The sequence below is a fragment of the Podarcis pityusensis genome, assembly GCF_964106645.2.
Source record: "Podarcis pityusensis genome assembly, chromosome: 14".
NCBI classification, from domain to species: Eukaryota; Metazoa; Chordata; class Lepidosauria; order Squamata; family Lacertidae; genus Podarcis; species Podarcis pityusensis.
Window position 1 is genome coordinate 50,012,461 of NC_138039.1, and position 19,205 is coordinate 50,031,665.

Below are 19,205 nucleotides of genomic sequence, written 5' to 3' on the forward strand. Positions count from 1 at the left end.
GCACTGGAGAGTCCTCATGGCTTGTGAGTAGACCCTCCCAGAGCCCAAAGAGAAGAAATCCTGCCATCAGATCCCTGTGCAATTCCACATGTATAGCTGACGCTGCCTTGTGGTTTGTTAGATCATTGGTCCATCTAGTCCAGAAGGCCTGGAGTCTCACTGAGGAATTCTTTTCCCAACCGTGCTATCAAAGATTTAAGTGTGGACCTTTACTGTGTGGACTGCTCTCACGCTTATCATGAAGCCTGTGGAGTTCAGCTCTCAAAGGTTACAAATGTAAGAAGAGCCAAGCTGGGTCAAACTACAGATCTATGTAGTCTAGTCCAGAGCTTCCTATTTTTATTGTTATTATTATTTTATTAAATTTGTATACCACCCTATACTCACAGGTCTCAGGGTAGTTTCAACATAAAATCACAATATAAAAACACAAAATACAAATTTAAAACAAAACAACCCAGTACCCCCCCCCCAATAAATGCCCACAAGGAGTTAGCAAACAGGACACGAGAGATGTAGCCCTCCCCTGCTGTTGTTATCCAGCAACTGGTATTAAGGGTCTTTGCTTTCTATCTGAGAACCTTTTGGCAGGACAGAGCCAGTGATTTTGATGCCTTCAACATCTTCAGGCAGAGGCTAGAAAGTCATGTATCAGACACTGTCTCTGGATTTCCTGCATTGAGCAGGGGATCAAGGCCCAATCTGACTTCATGATTCTGTGCCTTGGACCAAAACTCAGTGCAAATGCACCCTGATGTGAGGCACAGACCCCTGGGAACTCCTGTGCCATAAGTTCCCTTGCAGTGAAATGTGAAACTGTACAAGACTATGCCAGTGTTGTCTTGGCAGTTCTAGCTATCCATGTGCAACCACAAAGGAATCTGCTGGTGGGCTTTCAAATCCATTTTGGATTCACCACAGTTTAGTGTTACATCTGAACTATAAACCGTGGCTAATCTGGACTGTGTTGAAGCAAGCCACCTTCATAATGCATGGACTGAAGTGGCCATGTTTCAAACAAACCATTGGTTAATATTAACCACAGTTTACCAAATTCACCAATATGAAAAACTGTGGCTGATAAGAAGTGGAAGATCACGTTTCAGGAGGGGTTTGTGCCAGAGGTCTTCCCAGTGGTCTGATCTACCCCTCATTCTGACCCAGCCCTTGGTGGTCTCCAAGGAGTTTCAGCTCTTGAGTGATTTCCGTGTCTGTGGACACTGGTCCGTTGCCGGTGAAGAACTCACAGCAAAAGAGACCATGTTCTGCTATGTGAGTTCACTGCTGTGCTTGGCAGTTTCATGACTTGAAAATGTTAAGCCTGTTTTAACTTGTGCAACACTGAGAGAGGGGGGAAATATCCCCAAAACACGTTGGTGTAGGCACTCCACCCACAGAGGCTTGACTGACGTCAATGAAAACTCTTGAGTGTGCGTAATGTGGCAGGATCAGGCCCTTGGCTGAGGGGTGTGTGTGTGTTGTTGTTGTTTCTCATGGCACATTAATGAACACACCTGTCTGGAAATACCTGCAGTTCAGAGGCATGTTAGGTAATGGCAGCACCCAGGCTGTTCTTGTGGTTTTTTGGGAAGCAGGTGGGATTACCTCGTGAAATGGGAGATGTAAGGAATGTTCTTTGACGCTGTGCACGTTCTGTCCTGCACCTTCCAAGGCGTCATACTTTTCTGCTACCGAGGATAACCCCACCCACTGGACAAATCAAACAGTCAACCCAGGAGACAGCCCTGCAAGGAACACTGAACTAACAGGGCACAGTTTCGTCCTTGCTCCTGGGTGTAGGATCAGGATACGAGTCAATGGACTGTGTGCTATTTTTCCATTAAGAAATATTTAGAACGTAAGGAGTGCTTGCTGGATCAGACCAATGCCCATCTAGTCCAGCATCCTGTTCTCACAGTGGCAAACCAGATGCCTGGGAGAAGCCCACAGGCACCACCCAAGAACAAGAGCGCTCTCCTCTCTTGTCACTTCCAGCAACTGGTATTTAGAAGCTTTACTGCCTCCAACTGTGGAGGCCAAACACAGTCATCGTGGCTAATGGCCATTGATAGCCTTATCCTTCATGAAGTTCTCTAGCTGTCTTTTAAAGCCATCCAAGTTGGTAGTCATCACTGCGTCCTGTTTAACTGTGTGCTCTGTGAAGAGGTTCTTTCTTTTAGCTGTCCTGCAGTTTCGAACATTCAGCTCCATTGGATGTCCACAAATTCAGGATGTACTCAAGAGGGCAGGGGAAATGGAGAGTGCCCTTGTGTAACTTGCAGGCCGCCTTTTGATTTGCATCAGGGTCTTGGCACTCAAGCAGTGGCCAGAGAGGTGACATCTTGAAAGGACAGTTCCTGAGATGGTATGATTTGGGGCACATAGCTGTGTACACTGCAATTCCTTGTTCAAACTCTAAATCCAGTTCTGAGTTGAGTAAGGGAATGGGATGTTCAGAGCAGCTGCATCCTTGTGGTACTTCACTGTCAAGACCAGTCTGGGTCACGCTAAGGCATGGCTCCTTCAGGAGTCCCTCCCTCCCAACTCTTCAAAGCCTCATTCAACCCCACCTTTCCCAGTCTCTGTATCAACAATTTGTTAGAACAATACAAAAATATCATTATCTTTTTGGTAAAAAAAATAAATAAATTGGATTCTGAATGTTCCTTTCCTGGCAGAGCCTGGAGAGAAACGCACATTATTTTTTTGTGCCCAGCTATAAGTGTCCAAGAGACTTCTAGAAATGGTCGGCTAAATTATGATAAAATCTGCCAATCTGGATGATTTGAAAGGTTCTCTTCATTTCCTCCTTTTGCTCTACTTTGGCAGTCAGAGCATAACTTTAAAGCATTCACCTTTTTGGTACAGTTTTTATCTCCCAAACTACAATTAGCAATTGCAGCTGATAACTCGAAATGATCAAGTGAGCAGCCCACTCTCTCCTTTCAGGATGTGCCTTTTTGCTTGAAGATTTATAGCTGAGGAATGTGTTGTGCAAATGGTTCTGCAGCTGTCTCAGGGACCTCCTCTGAAGCTCTTCTCGCCTCTCAGGCCTGTTGTGGTTGATGAAAGATTCTTGATTCTCAAAAGTCTTTCATTGTTCTCCGTCTGAGCCTTGCGAAATGGAAACCAAGACTTTTGAGTTCACACTTTCTCTTCTAATGCTTTGGAGCGCCTGCCCATGGTGTGTGGCTTTAACCTTAACTAAGAGCCCCTACATGTGGGGCTTAACTTGCCAAACTAAGCCCTGCTGCCCCTGGAAGGTGTGCACCAGTTTGCAACATGGAGACCAACTCATTCCCATGCCAGTAGAGGCTGGCAAGATGGGGCAGTTTTCTTGGCCATGGCTTATGGGTGCAAATGTACGCTTAATCATGGTTAATGGAAGCCATGCTTTGTGAAACCCAGAAACCATGGATTTGTGTTCTGATTTGTGGCCAGTGTTTGTCTTTAGTCTGTGTGAACATAGCTATGAAAACAAAGCATAGCTGAATCATATGCATAAAGGCTTGTTAGTACTGTAGTGGTCAGAACTGCCTTGCATTTACCACCACCCTTCCTGTCCTGTGACTATGCAGGTCTTCTTCCTGCAGGTAAGACACTGTGACTGAAAATGCACAGGACATGGGGATTTTATAGTATTGAGCATATCAAGCAAGGCAGACCTCTGTTTTGAGCAGGCGGCTTCCCGCTGATCAGTCTTCCCACCAGGCTGGAAGATTCTTAGATGTTCTTCTGAACAGGGATTCCCCAAAGGTGGCCCAATTCTTGATTTTCCATCTCCAGGAATATCTTGGGAGCTCCAGGCAACTGCAAACCACATGGTCCAGTAGGAGGTCTGCATTCTAGCCAGACAAAATCATCTCATCTTAGCAGAGTAGGACTCCCTTGTCTCACTCTAGTACAGCCTTCTGCAACCTGGTGCCCTCCAGTCCTGTTCTAAGGTGAGGCTGATGAGAGCTGTTGTCCAAAACCACAAACAGTTCAGGGAAGGCTGGCCCAGCTTAAGTTAGCCCAGTATAAATTCAATTTATGCTGCGGTATGGAAGGGAACAAACAGCTGCTTGAGTTGTTTCTGCTCTGTGTTGCCACTGGACTGGGAACTTCTGTAACCTTTCCTATGTTTAGTATGTATTTATGGGGTCTGTTACCTGGTGTTTATTGTCCAAAAATAAGTTTTATGTTTATTTATTTAAAACATTTTTTACCATGCTCTTAGGCTGAAAAGACTCCTAGAGCAGCTTGCAAAGATCAGTAGCAAAGCAGCAAGTTGTTCCTGTACATTGTTGTGTGCAACAATTGCCTTTTGCTGCTCTGCAAATCTGTAAGCTCATTTTCTATTTGGAAAAAAACCTTCTGTATTATTTTCCCTGAGTTTTTGAAAGCAGCCACCTGTCCATTCAGACATGCACACAAACACCCCTACCAGATTTGACTCTCCAGGTTTACTTAGGAAAAAGTGTGAGTGTTTGTGTTAGACGCTTCATGAAAGCCAGTACTTGGAAAATCTGAATGAAAAGTACACCTTCCTTTTACATTCAGAAATGTCTGTCTGAATCATTTTAGGACTTGACTGCAAGTCATGTTGCTTAAGTGGAGCTTAGCAGTGGAGCAGTCAGTGGGAATTCCAGCTCTCCTCTGTCCTCATCCTGGACATTGATCCTGCCAACTATTTTTATTTTAGTCATTTCGGGATATAGCTTCAGTCAGCTCACCCACACTGTGTAAGCACCAGAGCTGCACAGCAAACAAGAAATGAAGATTGCTTGGAAACTCAACACTTTTGCACCCAAATTTTGTGCCTGTGTTGCTGTTGTTTTATGACTGAAAGTTACTGCACTTGGGACTAGTTAATATAATCAAGGAGGATGAAGTGAATTTCTCCAAAGGCCACCTGCGAAGGGTTGGCTTCAGGTTCCATCATATTCTGACTGGTCTCCCTAAGGATAGGGTCTGGGTCTTTACTGTGGAGCTGTGTGGAAAGTCCTTCATGGCCTCTGCCCTTAGATGTGTCCCTCCCTAGGTCCCAGGTGCCTGTCTATTAAAACTTCTCTTTTGCAGTTTTTGTGGGGGTGCTAATTCTTATACCCGGTTTGCTCCTTCTTGATGCTGGTCCTGTAGATATTTTTTTTGCTTGTTACATGGAATGTGTTTCATTGAAAGCTGCCTTGAAATCCTTCTCTTCTTTAAATATTCAGTGGTATGTAAATCCAATAAAATAAGTATCTAAGCTTCTTCTTGATTTTACCACTTGAACCTGCTAGTGGCTGTTGCTTGTTTGACTACTTCCCTTAAAGGCCAGGGTGGGGGCACTCCATGCACATAGAAAAGTGGCATACTAAGGGAGACACGTGGGCTGAACTTTCTTCCTAAGACAGTATTTTTTTATCTGCACAGAGTTCCCTATTGAAGAAAGAGTCATTCACACATGCACAGCTTTAGGTGCATAGCCCAGGACTAGCTTTGCTGCTTGAGTTTGGGGATGGTGTAAATTGGCCCTCAGAGCCATTTGGGGCCCCTTCTAAAGTTCATGTCTGCTTGGCTGTCACAACAGAGTGCTGTTAAGCAAATCTGCATGGACACAGCTAGGGTCTGCAAAGAATCTGCTGTATTAGACAGGAGGGGACTTGGAAGACTGGCTGCATTGTCATCTTGCTAGTAGTAATCAAGCCACATAAAGTTTGACATCAAAGAGAGCAAAGCACACTTTGTGGCAGGGAAATACATCAAAGCATCGGCACAGGACAAAGAATTGTGGAGGGAGGCAGCTGAGTTTCACCAGCTGGGTCTCTGCGGGTGAGAACAGAAACCTTAAAAATAAAAAAAAGTTGGAAAATGGGCCCCTTTTTCTCAGCTTATGACAAAAGGGAAAGACACATTTAAAGAAAGGGATTCTGAAGCTATTCTCGAGGCTTTGTGTGAAAGCCAACAACAAACCTGAGCACAGAGAGAGAGAAATTGAGTCATTTTTGGTACCCTTCGTAAAGTCTCTAAACTACATCCTCCTGCCTTGGCTCTGCAGAGTCTGGCTGTCCTTATTTCCCTCTCCTATGTTACCTTGGTGTCCAGGGCTTAAGTTTTAGCTGGGGCTTCACTCTGGAGCTGAAACATCTGTGGAATCATTCATGTCCAGAGCAATAAGAGAGCAATACTCTCTTGTTGAGTATTCATAACCTGCCCACCTCTGATGGAGGGTCAGTGACTTCCAGGCCAGGTAGGTTTCTGCTCCAGCATCCTTTCTTTAAGAAGTGACGCTCTGTTGGGATTTTGCTTACATTTCCCAACATTCTCTCAAGTGCTGGCACAAATGACCCCTGCTTGGAACACTTGTCCTTTCCCCCTGTAGCATGCTTGGACAGGAACTCCCAGTTCAAGAGGCAAGAGAGCGGAGACCTTGAATCCGGCACAGTTGTTGCTGTGGCGTGAAGGGCATGGATTGCATATGTGGAAGGGGCCATCCTTCGAAGAATGACATCCACCAGGAATTCACATTCACTAATGAAACATGGGGTCCTCTCTGCGGTGGCCCTCAGATTGTGGAATTCACTCCCCACAGAGGTGTGCGTAGCTACAGTGCTATAGGTTTTTTAAAAATTCAGTACTTTTTTCTAATGGATTTGGCCCAATAAAGGAGTGCCCTGATCCTGATGCTATATTTTATAGTGGGCTTTGGTTTTTTATAGTGGCTTTTTATGTGCTTCTGGGGGGCCGTGGTTTAAATCCTTGATTATAATGTTGCCAGTGCCGTTCTTAGCTTTGTTGCTGTTGATATTGGATGTTGTATTGTGAGCTGCCTTGGGTGTGGCATGCTGCAAAAGGTGGCATATAGGGGAATAACGGCAGTTTGATGCACTGGTTAGGAGTGCCAGACGAGGACTGGGAGACCAGGGTTTGAATCCCACTCAGCTGTGAAGTTCACTAGGTGACTTTGGGCCAGTCACTTGCACTCAGCCCAACCTCCCTCACAGGGTTCTTCTGAGAATAAAATGAAGTGAGGAGAACCATGTTGGAGGAAAGGTGGGATATCAATTTTGTAGCCGCAGCAGCAGCAGCAGTAAATATGACTGTGAGAGCCAGCTCTGCCACAACTGCTGGAGAGTCCCTAGGTTAGCTGGGGCTGGGAGGCAGCCAGGAGCCCCAGAGAATTAGTCCAGCACCAACAAGTTGATCATATGGAGGGAATCCAGTAGATATTGGCAGCTGTAGCATGGAATGTCATCTGGGACCACCTGATTTCCAGGACCACATGGATTATGGGATATCATCTTAGCATCATGGCTTGAAGTTCTCTCCTCCAGCCAGTGGTATGAAGAGCAGGGTAAATTTGTCTGACTTTCAGGGCTTCTTGGGTGAAACAATTCAGTCTTGACAGATTCCAAATGCCCTTTGCCAGATGCAGCCCCAGTTGTCTGCCCTTGGTGCAGCTGGCGAGGAGGCTATCCCAGAATAAGTCTACACGTTAGACCTGGTTTGTTGGCCCAATTACGGGTTAGAGAATTTTTTTAAAAAATGCTAAAAATCTCTCTGGAGATCTCAGACGGCTGCTGAATGTCCATGTGCAAGTTTTGTAAAAAAAAAAAAAAATGCATGCACAAAAATCCCTGAGGCCTTTCCCCCCAAAGCTCCTGTTTGCATGCTTTCTTAGTTACTGTTCCATCCAATATTATGCGAGAGTCAGCCCAAATATGTCTGGCTCCTACACTACCAAAGCCCACACTGGCTGCCTTTTTTTTTGCAGAATGGAAACTCAGGCATCTGTGTTTCTTTTTTTTGCTGACTCAGCCTTCCTAGTGCGCGGTGTGGGTGTGGAAAGAGAGAGAAAAATACAGATTTCCTGATCTGATATTTAAATTAATAGACAAGTGTCTGAACTTTAAAGAACCAGCCTCTGCAACTTGCGAATGAAACCTGCCAGCAGCTTAAGATCAACCCTGCTCCCATTTATGTGTTGTTGTTTCCCAGGAAGGTAGCAAAACCACGACCCAGCTGCTGGGGGCTGCACCCAGATTGGCACCCCACAAAGTTGCACAGGCCTCCTCAGTTCCGTACCTGTCAGCAAACTTTCTGCTCACGCACCTGAGCCATGGGCAAATCTTCCCTCTCAGATGAGGGACTGACAGTAATGGGAGCTGTCTTCTCAGTGCAAATCACAGTGTTGGAGGAGTGGCTTTCATCAAAATTGCAACAAGGGATTTTACTCCCCACTCCTAGCACTGGCTGCAATCCAGCTACGTAAGTATCACACGCACACATGCCAGCAGCTGCCATTTCTTTCTTTCTTTTCTTTTTAAAGTATGAAGGCACATTTAACATCAGGTCTTGTTTGGACCATGGCTGAGAGAGTGTGGGTTGGCCAGTGTCAAAAGTGAGATGGTTTCTGAATCCCAGCCCAGCCTCTTAGCCATGGTGCTGCAGTGGTTTTGGGTTTTGGGGATTTATGCAACAGTGACTTTCTGTAGCCGCCTTGTACTTGAGACCCAGGTGGAAGAACACATGCCATGGGCGGGGCTATTGTGCCACCCATCTACTAAGCAAAGCTCAAGAGCACGGAGCTGCCTGGCCTTGTGGGCGGATGCTGATTGCATGTTTATGCCTTCCAGAGTTGAGTCTCACGTGCGGCTGCATGTGGTGGTGGTTGCATCAGCACACTCCGTGGTGGACAGTGGAGTTGTGTGAAGTGTCTTTTGTGCAGACACTGATGTGCTAATTTCCACCATGGGGTGATATCTTGAAACTGTTGTCAGGCATGATTCATGGGGAAAGGGAGCATGCAACAGGGGCAGGGCCGACTGCCAGGTTCCTCGCCCACCTAAGAATTCTCATTTGCCAAGCATGTTGCTTGCTGCCCTTTGAAGCAAAGCAGTTGTTGTTCCACAAGGCCCCCACATTCTCCCTGGGGCAGGGTAAAGTAAAAGTAAAGGGACCCCTGACCATTTAAGTCCAGTCGTGACCAACTCTGGGGTTGCGGTGCTCATCTCACTTTATTGGCCGAGGGAGCCGGCTTACAGCTTCCGGGTCATGTGGCCAGCATGACTAAGCCGCTTCTGGCGAACCAGAGCAGTGCACGGAAATGCCGTTTACCTTCCCGACGGAGCGGTACCTATTTATCTACTTGCACTTTGTCATGCTTTCGAACTGCTAGGTTAGCAGGAGCAGGGACCGAGCAATGGGAGCTCACCCCGTCGCGGGGATTTGAACCGCCGACCTTCTGATCGGCAAGTCCTAGGCTCTGTGGTTTAACCCACAGCGCCACCACCGTCTCCTGGGACAGGGTAGGGGGAGCTTTTCTTCCATATCCAAACCCACTTGATATTCACAAGGGCAGTATTTATGTTCTGAAGTATTTGATCCATTGCTTCCTAGTTCCTTCCATTCCCAGATTTTCAAAAAGATTGAAACTGGAGCTGAGTTGAAACAATTTGTCCAGCTTTGTGACTATTTTCATGAGTGTTGAGATTTTCATCTCTTCCTCCTCTTACGGTTCTTGCAAACATACCCGTAAACATACAAGGATTATTTCAGGGCTCGCTGCCACTTTGGCTACGTGGCTTCTCTATGACCTTTTTCTTGGTTGCCATCACTGTCCTTTTGCTCCCTCTCCCATTTTCCCTCGCTGCTGTTCCATCAGGTCACCGCAAGTCACATCATTTGGGTGGGTGCCATATTACATTTTATGTGATGACCTCATGGACGCTTGCAAACAAAGCAGGTCACCAAGGCCAGTGAAGGCAAAGGAGGCTGAGGGTGGTGAGGGCAGCCAAGAAGAAAAGGGATGCTGATAGGAAGCGATAGGGTGCCCAGAGTCATCAAAAGAGCACAAGTGTCCCGCAAGTTTTTTTCCAATAATTCAGTGCATCAAGTATGCTAATTTCTTAAGGATTTGAAACGAGTGAATGGTAGTCGCTGCTTCATTTGCAAGAACAATGTTTCCCCTTTTGAAGATCTACTTTGTGTCATTCTAGCTAAGGTGCTTTGGGATTTGGGTCAAGCCTTTCCTTTTTAAGATACACTGATGGGGAAAACAAAAGTTTTAGCAAAATTGTTTACTCCATCTCCCTGGCAAGAATCTGGCAACTCTGTTGACTTAAATCTTGGAAAGACAAACTCTTGGAAAGGATAGCACTGGATTCTTCAAATCCCCTTTCCAAAGTCCCTTCTGTTTAGCATGCAAATTGAATTCACTTGATTAGTAAAAAATTTAAAGCTTCCCATCTCAACCAAATTCCGTTCTAGCAAGCAGGCCAAGACTTAAGGCGTTTTTGTGGGGGAAACCTGCTCTTTTATTTTTTGAGACGTCATCTCAAAGCAGAACAATTTTGTTTTAATTCTAAGGTTGATGTAACCAATCCTTTTTCTTAGGGTGGTGCTTTGCCAAGTGTTGCCGCTGTGTGTTCTCCATTCATTACAGCGTGGCTTGGGAGTTGCTCCCTCGAAGGCTTTCTTGAAATGAATGGAGGTTTTACGGCCTCATTCCTTGGCCAGCAGCAGCTAAAACTAGCTATAAATGCCCCTGAATGCCACTAGAAGCCTATGGCAACAGGGCCATCTGCCCTGTGGCTAAAAGATGGCAATTAAAATGACCAGTCAAACTAGGCTTGAGGGAGAGGCCCAGAATTTGGGTGCCACCAGTGAAAAGGCCCTTTCTTGGCTGCCACCCACTTGACATAACAACAACAACAACAACCATCATCATCATCATCTTATCTATCTATAATCCCTACAAAGTACTCTGGACCTGCCATGGTTATAATTGCTTTATGCCAGGAATTTAAAAGCATGAAATAAGGTATACAAATATATATGGTGCGCAGAACCACAGAACCAGTGTTAGAAACTGTAATACGAAAGCTAGGAACTAAATGGCACCTTAAACCGAGGTTATGGGCACAACAACGGAATGTCTAGGTGCACTTTTTTATAACAAGAATACAAAGCTAAAAATGAATGAACTGCAACTAAAGTATTATGTTCATTTTTCAAATAGTCAGTCCTTCCCCTGCCCACCCCCCTAATATTATAAGAGGGTCTCTTCTCCAGTCTTCAGACAGTAGCTGTAAGTGGGGAAGCAGAAAAAGTTCTTCCTTTTCTTCCACTCTGCAGTTCTAATCTGAAATCTTAGGCCCAGTACTGCGCTCAAAGCTTAGAAACTGCTCACGCTAATGAAATTCCCTGTCACAAAATGCACCTAGAATGATGGGAGTTTTGAACACTGTACAGAACAGAGCTTAATTTTGTCTTTGGCCTAGGTTGCAATGCCCAATGCTGTTTTCTTGCACTGCGTCCATCCACACCAATAGGGCTTGTGCAGGAGAATTTTGCAGTTGATTGTGGGTGGAGTCCGCCTGCCGTCCATTATGGATCCTTAATGGGATCCCAGACCCACTGTCTGTGGTATAGGAAAGCCACCTCTGCAGTTGGGACCCAACATTTCCCCACTAAAAGGTGGCAGCTTAGTGTAAGTAAAATGCAGTGACATCCGTAGCCGACCTGGAGACCATAAACTGTTTCCAGACAGTCTTCTGTTCTCCAGAACCAACTTTCTGGTTTTTTTCCCTTGAAGAAAGTGATCAAACCACTTTTACTGGCATATAGAAGGACTACTTCTAATAATTGTCTTGGCTGCAAATTATTTAAGGGGAAGAATTATTTAAGGGGAAGAAAGTGTTGATGTGTATATCTGGCACAATAGCAGCCAAGTCTTGAGAATGATTTCCCTTTTTGTGATGAATAAGCTCTTTCAAATGTCTGCAAAATATTATGGTCCAAATAAATAATTTGAGATCCAAAGCACTTTTTTAGAAATAAGAACTAAGATAGCTTCTGGCAGATGGTCGGTCAAAATTCTGCTCTGTTCAGAGATCACCAAATCATTTGATAATGAGCAGAATTGGAAGTTGCTAGGTCAATCTTCTACATATATTTAAAATATTTATTTTAGGCATAGCAACGCTTTCCCACAGCCCAGCACACAGAAGTGAAGCAGGCAACGCTTCTGGGCATGGACACAAATGATGGGGGAAGTTTCACCTGGTTAATTGATGTGCTTGCCCGCTCTCTGAGCATGTGCAAAAACAAACAAACAAACCCTGAACATTTTTCAACCCTATGTATATGTCATGGCTTTGGGCTGAGGGGTGCAGCTAATGTGGCCTATTGAATCAGCTTTCTCCAAGCTGATTGGGGAAGGCCAAAAAGCCAATATAGTATTTAATGCTTCAATGCTTGGAAAAAAATGTATGGGTGATGACTGATGTGATTTCAGGAGTCAGAAGGAAGCGTTAGGGTTAGGGTAGGTTTCCAGTGGACAGGGTGCACTTTAAGCGCATTGCATCTTCTATCTTCGTCTTGGCTAGTAGAAGCAGAGTGAATTCTGCAGAAGAAGGGAACTGCAGTCATGTATATTGGCAACAGAATGCAACCTGGTCTGAATTTGGGTCTTCCCCTCTGCCGGCAGCTCTCTGCAAATCTGTACATCCACACAGACCTTCCCAGATATTAAGATCAGCGAGGGTTGGTGAGGGGGGGATGTTTCAGTAGTTCCACCTCCCTCGGTTAGCTTGTAGAGAGTGGGGTAGGGCCTTCTCTGAGGCAGCCCCTAAGCTGTGAAATTCCCTCCCCACAGAGGCGCACCTGGCACCTTCTTTGTACAGCTTTCAGTGAATGCTAAAGTCACACCTCTTTACCCTGACCTTTGACAGCCGAGATAATGTGTTTTCAGGGCTCACACTTTTCATAGAATCATAGGATTTTAGAGTTGGAAAGGACCCCAAGGGTCATCTAGTCCACCTCCTGCAATTCAGGAGTCTCAGCTAAAGCATGCATGACAGAGGGCCATTCAACCTCTGCTTAACAACCTCCAAGGAAGGAGAGTCCACAACCTCTTGAGGGAGATCGTTCCACTGTCAAACAGCCCTTACTGTCAGAAAGTTCTTCCTGATGTCTAGTCGGAATCTCCTTTCTTGTAATTTGAAGCCCTGGGTTTGAGTCCTACCCGTCAGAGCCGGAGTAAACAAGCTTGCTTCATCTTCCATGTGGCAGCTCTTCAGGTATTTGAAGATGGCGATCATATTCCCTCTCTATCGTCTCTTCTGCAGCATAAACATATCCAGCTCCTCTGACTATAATCTGTTTTCCCTGTTTTTAATTTAATAATAATAAATACTCTGTAATTTCATGGATAAGAAAATAAGAATGGAACCTGCTGCATCAGAGCAGTGGCCCCTCTAGTCCAGCTCCTGTTTTCACAGTGGCCACCCAGATGCGGGTGGGAAACCAGAAAGCAGGATTTGAACCCAAGAGCCCTCTTTCCTCCCGTGGCTTCCAGCAATTGATATTCAGAAGCATGACTGCCTACACTGTGGCGGCAGAGCACAGCCATCAGGGCCAGGAGCCATTGATAGCCCTCTCCTCCTTGAATTTCTCTAATCCTCGTCTAAAGCCATTTAGGTTGGTTGCCTATTTTTCTTTAGTTCTTCTGAACTGTTGCTCCTGAGGAACATGGTGCACTCATTTTGCTTCCTGGTGCCTCTTGAGGTCCTTTCCTCTCTGTAATCGATTGCTTTTTCTTTTTGGTGCTGCCCTCCATGTTCCTCTTTAACTGCGCATTCCCCCCACCCTTTGAAATAGTTCTATACTGCCCTTCAAAATGCAAAATTTCCAGGGCAGTTTGGCCTTGAAATGCAAAGCCCACAGGCTGGAATGGTGTTTTAGATTGTTTTCAAGGATGTACTCCTAATCTCAGTGTTTTGTTTAGGGGTGGGTGGGTGCAGCCTGTTCTAGATGGGGCCACATTTCCTCTAAAGGAGTTCAGTGGTACTTCGGCTTACAGACGCTTCAGGTTATAGACTCTGCTAATCCAGAAATAGTACCTCAGGTTAAGAACTTTGCTTCAGGATGAGAACACAAATCGTTCTCTGGCAGCGTGGTGGCAGCTGGAGGCCCCATTAGCTAAAGTGGTACCTCTGGTTAAGAACAGTTTCCGGTTAAGAATGGACCTCCAGAATGAATTAAGTTCTTAACCCGAGGTACCACTGTAGTCTCATAGTATGGGGTCTCTTCTGGATCCACTGTTGTCATTTGAGAAAGAAGGTGGCTTCAGTGGCACAGGGATCCTTCCACTAGATTAGAATGGTGACCCAACTATGAACCTTTCTGGACGGAGAGAACCCAGGTGCAGGAATCTGGGCTCTGGTCAGGTCAATATCTGATTGCTACAAGTGCAGTTGCCTGGTTTGCTGGTAGGCTTGAGGCTAGCCAGTCATAGGACAGCAGTCCTGGCATGGCTGTACTAACTTACTGTACATTTCTGAGCCCATTTTCAAGTGCTGGTCCTGTACCCCAATATCTTTCAGAGTTCTCCTCCTGATATGAACCTACCCAGACACTTTGATCTTTACCTAAGACCCTCAGGCTGTCATCTCCCCACATATGGTATACTCTCCCCAGTGAGATCTGCCAGGCATCATTATTAACATCCTTCTGGTGTCGGGTAAAAACTTCCTTCTCCCAGGCATTTGAAGGATTGTGCTGTTTGTTAGTGTGGGGTTTTTTTTATTGTTGCTAAAGCTTTTGCTTCTGTTTTATTCTTGTGTCTGTTTATACACGTATTTGTGGGAAATTGCCTGAATAAAAGCAAATTGAAGTGTCAGTTCAAAACCTCCTCCTGGCATCTTGTGGAGCTGCCTGGCCATCTTGTCGTGCATCTTCCATTAGCTGTTGCTGTGGACATCTTGGTTTGGACCTTGATCCCTCCAGATCTTTGTTTCTCATGTATGAAGACTTGAACAAACAAAATCTCCAAGTGTAATGAAATAAAAGCTATGAAGCTTAGTATATCTTTGCCTATAATTTCACCATCTAAAATTAGTTGTTGTCTTTTCAAAAAAGAACTCTTATTTTTTTAAATGATTCAGAACAGATGTTTTATAAATGTAATTGTTTCATTTAACATTTCCCCAGTGTCAGGCATCTGATGATTGTGGTGATATAAATTAGAGGTTCTGTGCCAGATGTCTTTCTCAAAAAGCACCGTGAATTCTCTTGAAGAGGAAGGAGCATCAGCACAGTGAATTTGGTCTGGCCCAGCACCTTTTTCTGAACCCAAAGAATCGAGGCAATGAGTTCTTTGCACCCAGGCTTCGAGGGAGCTGCGTAGCCTCTGGCCTCTTGTAAGACATGTCCTCATTTGCCCTCCATGCCTAGATATTTGCAGAACAGAGAAAGGATTATGTTCCTACCAGGATACTTGATACAGGGCAGGCAAGTTCATTCTCTCTTTATGGCTGTTTGCCAGCACAGTATTGTCCTTCTGAGTTGGCTACTATATTTGCTGGAGGAGGCTGTGTTCATATGGAAATGTTGCTGCTAGCCGAATGAAATCAGGCGTCGCAGAAGCTGCAGCCGTGCAAAGGCATCTAAATAACATGTCAAGATCTTTCCGTTTTCTTATTTGTTTGCTTTTTTCTGTCTCATATGCCTTTGGAATACCATCATTATGCTTGGTATTACCTATTCTGACTGATGTTGTATTTGTGCAGGAGGTGATGCTTTTGAAAATGTTGTCATGTCAACTGAAGCTATCTTTAAAAAAAGAAAGAAAACCCTGTACTAAGTCTTCAATAGAAACAAATTCATCTTGCATTATATAAATAACACCTTGATAAATTAGCCCAGCAATTGATAGTTCTGCACACTATCCTGCTTCCCTTTAAGGATGCTGGATTCTAAAGGCCATTGGGTCCCTGCTAACCCTCACAGGTGTTTGGGACACAAACAGCACCGTTCCTCCCTTCCAACAGTATCAAATTTGCTTGCTGTTTGGTGCAAGCTGCAGAGAGGTGGTTCCATCCATCTGGGGTTAACAACTGATCAGAAAAACACCTGTTTGCTCTTAGGCCTTTAATTGACTGGGGAAGTTTTTCATAGCATGATTGCCTTGAAATGTTTGCATGTAACAAGGAGAACTATACTGGTTGGCTGGAAAACCGAGAAGCCTCTCTTTGTTACTTTATCTCTATTAGAATGCCTTTCTGCAGGTCACTGTTGATACAAAAGAATAATTGGACACAAATGAGACCTCAGAAATTGCAGTATCCAAACACCCAGTGGAGGAACTTTTCTATCTCCCAGGGCGTTGAACCACTGACCAAGTTGTCATACTGGAACATACAAATTTCAAAGGAAGACTGCCGTGTCGAACCCGCTGGACATAGGAGCCAATTCCTGGGGGCTGAGGTCCCTTTGATCTCCCCAGTAAAATGTTTGAGGGGGCTTTCCCCCAAGTTGATGGGCTTTGCCATTCAAATGGGGTGTATGCACCACATCATGTGATTATGTGGGGCGGGGTTTACCTGGGCCTCCCCAATATTTTATTCAAGTTGGCACCCCTGCTGCTGGAATACAGTTCATCAAGAGGTATAGTGCTATCTCTTGAGGACTAAATCAAGACAAAAGTATGGGTATTTTTTTAATCACGCAACATTTTTTAATTGCCCCCCTCCTCTGTGCCTAGATGTCTGTGTTAACAACTGTTTTTTGTGTGAAAGATAACTATTTAATCAGATGGTTCTCACTGCTTGTACTTTCTGCATTTTATTTTCATCTGACCTCACTTTTTACAATTCTCCTCCCCTCACCCCAAGGACCCCATGCCATATACTCAGGATAACACCTTCTGCATCTGATCAAGCGGACTGTAAATGCAAAAGTTTATGTTGTAAAAAACTTGCTGCTTTTTAAGGTGCTGCAAGACTATTTGTTTCGTTCTCCAGTAATTCTGCTTCTGAGCTTCGCAGAGGCATTTGGTTGGCCACAAAGTGGGGGGAGAATAGCAGTCCAATCCAGGAGGCTGGTGATTATTATTGTTTTCTTTCTGGGAGCAGTGTTATGTGCTACAGTTCTGACGGAAGTGCAAAAAACCTGCTCTGGTGATGAAGCCCAAGAGGGAGCTGCTCTTTCTTTTGAGCTCTGCCTGTTGGTCTAACCCAAGTGCAAACTTCAGCCAAAGTCACAGTTTTGAGGTTTGTCTAAACTCTCCTACAGCAGAACCCATTTTGAACATCACTGAAGCGAGGAAGCAGTATTTCAGGGAGCCAGGACAAAAAAAGACGCTGAAAGAAATGATGGATGGTTACTCCATTAAGCCTCAGCGCTGATTAAGATGCATTATGGGAAAGGCCTGTTGGAGTGTGGGCCTTCTGTAGCATCTGTTTGTGGGTCCCAGGGAAAGCCCACTTTGTACTTCAGGAACCTGTGGCCTGGATTAAATTTACATCATCCTAGCAGGGCAGAGAGCAATTAGCCCTGTCCTAATCCAGGCTAAATTGCATATGGTTGGATACTTTATAGGGATGTTAGCATAAGTGTTGCCTCTCTAGCATACAATGTGTGTAAGCAGCTCTAAATGGCCTTGTCCCATTTGCCAGGCATCCCAGGCAGGTCTATGGATGGAGTCTCTGTGGTGCAATTAGTTTTTGCATAGTTGGAAGGACTAGCCCATCATATCTCATGAGCTTGACTAGAGTTGGGCAACAGCTGTTCAACTGCTGATGGGTGTCAACCCACAAATTATCTGTGGCACCCTATAATTGCTTGCAACCAGATGACATACACTGACCTCTTATATAACAGGCCAAAGCTATCCACTGTGAACAATGGGGTCTTCTTAAACTTTCCCAACATTCACCCAACTCGTTTCTTTTTATAGTGGCTTAAACAGAAGCAATTGATAATTAGGAAATTATTATTTTATCTCTTTTTTTAATCCCTTATTACCCTTCCACCATTTTAAAGTGGGCAGATAATTGTATATATTGTGCTCCACTTTGACAGAATGTGCATACTTCATGCTTTTATGCTTAAAGACTTGTTAGAAACAGGAAAGAGATGGGGCGGGCCTTAGTTACATCACCAATGCAATAAGAGTTATGTTTGATATTTTGCTAAATTTAATTTAAATGCCAGGATTCTTAACCAGCCTTTACGATTGGCCTCTGAGCTACCAGTAAGATGGTGTGTGTGTGCAGGACTTGAGAGATAGGACCTTCTCAGTGGTGGCACCATTTTTGTTGTTTTTTGTTTAAATTTTAGCTATATCATATTTTTTTCAGTTATCTTTCTGTGAGCTGAATCCAACTAATTTGGAGTTCCACAAGTTGATTGTCTGCTGAATGACAAAGTGCTTCCTCTTTTCAGTTCTGAGCCTGCTGCAAATTGAGTCATCTTTAGTATCTTTAGCAAGCATGGAAGATGGAGCAAGCTTGTTTTCTCTTACTCCAGAGGGCAGGATCAGAACCAATGGCTTCAAGTTACAAGAAAAGAGATTCTGCCTAAACATCAGGTAGAACTTTTTGACAGTAAGAGCTGTTTGACTGTGGAAGAGACTCCCATGAGAAGTGCTAGACTCTCTTTCTCTCTTTCCTTGGAGGCTTTTAAGCAGAATGGCCACCTGTCATTTATTATCTACATTGCAGGGGGTTGGACTAGATGACCCTCACAGTCCCTTTCAATTCTACAATTCTGTGATTAGGAGGTTTGAGAACCTTTAGCCTTCTGCAGTCTTTGTAGCATTAGAAACTCCTGAAGTGATTATTCTTTGGTTTTACCACCCAGAGCAGTTAGGGTGTCAGGTAATATTGTGGGCTATTTTGAATCGGGCTGCATTGAAATCTGTGAACCACCCTGAGATCGTATGGTGAAGGGAAATATATAATATATACAAATAAATAAATAACCTTGTTGTTATTTTCTGAAGTGTGACAGAGTTGTCTAGAGAAACTGACAATCCCACTAGAGGGGGTCTTAACCTGGAGGAGTCCCCTCCTCTTCCATCTTGGAGATGTGTACTTTTGTTCCAACAGAAGCTAATGCAGAACAGATTTTAACACTGTGGCTAATTCATTTCAATTGAGCCTGTGTTGGCAATTATGAAATAGGCTAGACATTGGCAAGAACTTAAGAAGTAATTATAGACTTTCCAAATCTGCAGAGTATAAATAATTACAGGTTTAAAAGTGTTATTGCGAGCCTCAGTTAATACCATTTTTTCTTTATCTTGGTTCTTTTGAAGATGTAAAATGCAAATTCTTACTGGGCCATTGGAGATGCTTGGGATTTAGAAGATGCTGCCCCTTCTGGACTCTGTTGATATAGGGCGGGGATGTCCAACAGGTCAATTGCAATCTACTGGTAGATCCCCACAAGGTTTT

At 44.5% G+C, this 19,205-nt stretch overlaps 1 protein-coding gene across 3 annotated transcripts in view; it reads left to right on the forward strand.

The window, feature by feature from the left end:
• RORA (RAR related orphan receptor A) overlaps positions 1-19,205 on the forward strand; it is a 368,537-nt gene that overhangs the window by 289,455 nt on the left and 59,877 nt on the right. The gene's annotated exons all lie outside the window — the stretch shown is intronic.